At 44.1% G+C, this 4,932-nt stretch overlaps 1 long non-coding RNA gene across 1 annotated transcript; it reads right to left on the bottom strand.

Annotated features, from left to right (window-relative positions):
* Positions 1 to 2,042: 2,042 nt before the first annotated feature.
* Positions 2,043 to 2,863, bottom strand: LOC310850145. The gene is made up of 2 exons (XR_014567238.1): positions 2,505 to 2,863; positions 2,043 to 2,128 (listed from the first exon to the last, which is right to left on the bottom strand). It is a non-coding gene; the product is annotated as an uncharacterized lncRNA (long non-coding RNA).
* Positions 2,864 to 4,932: the final 2,069 nt, after the last annotated feature.

Raw genomic sequence — 4,932 nt, 5'->3', positions numbered from 1 at the left:
TAGCTAAAGGCAGCCTTTGCCAACCTGACACCCTGCAGATATTTTGGATTGCAGCTCCCATCAGCCCCAGCTACCACATGCTCTTTAAGGACTAATGGGCCTTGTTGTCCAAAACATTTGGAGGGTACCAAGTTTTGTGTAGGTTGGTTGAAGGGAAAAGCACACAATGCAAAGGAATAGAAGTGACTCAAAGATGGAGGTGGGTGTCCCTGGGTGATGTGTCCTAAGTCACCTCCTGTGGCAGCCAGCCATCTCTGCCCCCACCCACCCTGCAGCAGTCCAAGCACATAGGCTTGGCATTCCTTTCATCACTTACATGCCAGGTGGGTGGTTGAACGCTACCTTTCTTCCCACCTGCCAGTTCTCTCTCCCCACCCAGATATGCTTATTTTTTTAATTTGCTTTTTTCCCCAGATAGCCTGCCTTTCTCCCAATTTGGGGTTCAAGTTGGGGAGCAGCTTCTGATATCCCTGAGGAGGGCAGGCAGGCTCCCGAGCCTCTCCTATAGCTACAACCTTGTATGTGCTTCTTACACACCATGGAATTGGAAGCTAGATTGCGGATCATCTAGTTCAACCCCATGCAATGCAGGAATCACAGCTAAAGATGCCCTGAGAGATGGCCATCCAGCCTCTGTTGAAATAATTCCAATGAAGGTGAGTCCATCACCTTATGAAGGAGTCCATTCCACTGTCAAGCACCCCTGGAAATGTCCAGCTATGAATTGAATGTACCTCTACTGGTGTTGTGAAGCCGCATCCTTGCTAGGATAATTCAGTTTCTGTTCTCATGGCATTCCTAGGGAAGTTGGGAAGAAGTGAATCAGCAAACGTGACGGAAGGCTAATGCCATATTTCCGATACATTTCTCTGTTGCTGTTAATCCTCCCAGGGTGTTTGCTATAGAATCATCTGCGCTGTGGCTTTTAATAAAGATAAAAGGAAGAGCAAACGAAATAGCTAAATGCTTATTACAGTTCGCCAAAATAAATCAAAGTGTGATAAGATTGTGGTGACAGGCTGGCTGATAGTAAAACAAATTTCTTGTGTGTGTGTGTGTGTGCGCACGCCCCCCCACTCATACACAGTGTATAGTGTCCTATACAAAAACAACTTGTGCGAACAGTGCAACAATGGAAATAAAAATCTGCTGCTGATAGGACGGAGGTGATATTTTCTATCCCAGCTCTTTTCAGACATTTGCAGAGAGATCTTGAGATGAAGAATGAAATCACAGAAGCATCCAAAAGAGGAGGTGTTGACATGATGGGTGACTTTGACTACCCTTACATAGGCAGGATACAGACAACTGGGAGCAGTGACCACAGTGCTATTAAATTAAATATATATGTAAATTAAATATATATGAAAATGGCCAATTAATAAGGGGGTGATAGCCAAAAGAAATTGTTCCCCATATGTGTGTATGGGGCAGGGGGATTTTTTGGCCTGCCTTGAATCCTAACATGCTGCCCAAATAGATTTTGGCAGTAGCCTGCAGCCTCTCCCCACCTTATACAGGACTGTAGCAAATCACATTCATCATCTGGGAAGACTAAGGAGAAAATGGAGGCGGACTGGTGGGAAACACACCAAGACAACGCAAAATATGTTTGCTTTTTGCTTTACTCAAGTCCTTGCCCACTCTGTAAAGGAGATAGCATTTTATTCATTTTAAGATCCCACCCCCTTGCTGTGATCAGGAGACATTCATCAAAGCAAGACATTCTTAATTACCTCCAGACAGATGGCAACACCTGTTTGTAGTTCTGTATGCAACCATGAAATGCCTTCCTGTGTGGGTGGGTGTTTTCCTAGGGCTTGGAAAACCGATTGCTGCAACAATAACATGACAATGTCTGGGATGGGGGTGGGGAACCTCTACTGATGAGGCCACTAGTCCTCATCATTTGGGCTGAGGTACCCAGAAAGACTTTCCTTTCTTGAAAAGGGGCTCATTTTCTTCCCAGCTAATTCATTAATATTTAATGATGTGCGTGGTTCTCCCTTGTTTTAATTTCAATGAGCATCATCATCATCATCATCATCATCAACCTTTTATTCGACCGTCAGTCAGAAAAAAGTACATTTGTCAATACACAGTTAAAACATCCAGGAAGATTTTAGAACTTAAAGGTAAAGGTACCCCTGCCCATACGGGCCAGTCTTGACAGACTCTGGGGTTGTGTGCCCATCTCACTCAAGAGGCCAGGGGCCAGCGCTGTCCGGAGACACTTCCGGGTCACGTGGCCAGCGTGACATCGCTGCTCTGGCAAGCCAGAGCCGCACACGGAAACGCCGTTTACCTTCCCGCTGGTAAGCGGTCCCTATTTATCTATTTGCACCCGGAGGTGCTTTCGAACTGCTAGGTTGGCAGGCGCTGGGACCGAGCAGCAGGAGCGCACCCCGCCGCAGGGATTCGAACCGCCAACCTTTCGATCGGCAAGTCCTAGGCGCTGAGGCTTTAACCCACAGCGCCACCTGCGTCCCTAGAACTTAGCCAACACTAAAATGGGCTAAACAGATAGCCCCATATCAATACAGTCAATTATAGTCTTGCAACGCTTAAAAGCTAAAAAAAGAAATTTGGCCACCAAGGAAGGTATAGCTCTAGTGACATTATTCAGCAAGTGTAAAACCTGGTTTTCTCCGGGTAGGAAGCTAAATTGACATAGGAGTGGGTCTATAAAATTTTGTCTAAGCTCTGCATAAGAAGGGCATGTAAAGAGAATGTGTTCGGTGGACTCAACCACACCCATGGCACAATGACAGGTTCTCTGGGCGTATGGTACTCCCCTGTACCTTCCCCACAATATCGCAGAGTCAAGGACATTTAATCTAGCCGCTGTAAGAAGTCTGTGGTATTCCACATAGTGGATTCTGCAAGGTAGGGGGCTGGTATGGTCCAATAAATCTGGTCCCCTAGAAACATCCCTGGTTTTACCTGGGCTATGTCCTCTTGTCTGGCAATGTCACTCAGTCCCCGGGAGATCACAGCTCTAGCTTGATTGTACGTCATAGACTCAAAGTAAAGGTGAGACAATCCGCAGGATTGAACCTCGTTGATGACCTCCCTTTCCCACGATGATTGGAAATCATCCCTCAATATCAAGGGGGCAATACCCACTGGTTTAAAACAAAGCTTGAGCCATAGCCAGAGCTTCGTCTTCAAGGCCACATACCGCAGAGCTTGCCAGCCGACCTCTAATCTCATAACCGCACCCGCTACCGAGGGGGGAATCCTAAGGATGGCTCTAAGGAATCGCGTTTGGATAGAATCCAGTTTCAAAAAATCCCTACGGGAGCCTAAAGAGATGCCCACCAAAAGAAGGGGGAGGACTTTCATTTGAAAGAGTCTCAAAGCTATCTTCACTGAGCCTGATTCTTAGTATATAGAGATCTAATCTGGGTGGCTGCTTTAGATGCATTAGTTGTTACATAGTCTCTATGGGCCAGAAAAGACCTATTTGTATTTCAATGAGCATAGATGTATAGACCGCAAACTTAGGGCGTTTCTGTAGGGAGAGTTTAAGCTCGTGGGTAAAAATGCAAAGTAAGAAATGATGGCTGGCTCAAGGAAAGAAGCAAAGCTGTATTGCAAAGGGTAGCATGTCCTAACCAAAAAGAGGAAAAGATGACACGCAGACCCCCTGAATATATATATATATATATATATATATATATATATATATATATATGTGTGTGTGTGTGTATATATATATATATATATATATATGAAAATACATACACATACACACACACACACACACACACACACACACAGTGGTACCTCAGGTTACATATGTTTCAGGTTACATGCGCTTCAGGTTACACACTCCACTAACCCAGAAATAGTGCTTCAGGTTAAGAACTTTGCTTCAGGATAAGAACAGAAATTGTGCTCCAGCAGTGCGGCAGCAGCAGGAGGCCCCATTAGCTAAAGTGGTGCTTCAGGTTAAGAACAGACCTCCGGAACGAATTAAATACTTAACCTGAGGTACCACTGTGTGTGTGTGTGTGTGTGTGTGTGTGTGTGTGTGTGTGTGTATATATATATATACATATATATATATATATGCCAATAATTACTGTAATTGAGAGAGACATGTAAATCAACTCACCTAGTTGGGAAAACCATGCCTCTGTGTGCTGCCTAAGGCCACACTGTGCACTTAAAGCACCATGATACCATTTTAAACAATCATGGTTTCCTCTAAAGAACCCTGAGAACTGTAGTTTATTAATGGTTCTGAGAGTTGTTTGGAGATTCTTTGGAGCTCCCCTTTCCTTCAGCAGCATTTTTTTTTTAATCCTCATGCAAACTCTGCAGCCTTTTGCTGAGAATTTCTCCTAAAAAGACATTTTGGTACAGTGTTCTGACTAATATACATAACTTTTCAAGCAATTTCTGCATATTTTGTGCATTTATGTGTACAATTCCCCATAAGATATGCATTTTGGGACACATTGTTTGGTTGGAGAGCTGCATCAGAAAACCTGAAGAAGTGTGATTTCCAGAGAAAGGTTGTGGGGTTGTTTTTTTGCCAAAAAAAAAATTAAAAATTGATTTTCAATACAGGTACCTGGGGTTACATACACTTCAGGTTACAGACTTCGCTAACCCAGAAATATTACCTCAGGTTAAGAACTTTGCTTCAGGATGAGAACAGAAATCGTGCTCCAGCGGCACGGCGGCAGCGGGAGGCCCCATTAGCTAAAGTGGTGCTTCAGGTTAAGAACAGTTTCAGGTTAAGAACAGACCTCCGGAACGAATTAAGTACGTAACCAGAGGTACCACTGTATTTTAGTAATATGGTAAGAATAGCTGTGTTTTGATTGGTGCATTGGCTTTTGGAAAGTGTGAACGATGCGGTTTTCAATTTTTGTGTGTGACCGGTTTGTAAGAATAGCTGTGCTTTGATTTGTGTGTTGC

This window comes from Podarcis gaigeae, assembly GCF_964106915.1.
Source record: "Podarcis gaigeae genome assembly, chromosome: 8".
Taxonomy (NCBI): domain Eukaryota; kingdom Metazoa; phylum Chordata; class Lepidosauria; order Squamata; family Lacertidae; genus Podarcis; species Podarcis gaigeae.
The sequence above is the reverse complement of the archived record's forward strand: the minus strand, read 5'-3'. Positions and strand labels throughout refer to the sequence as shown.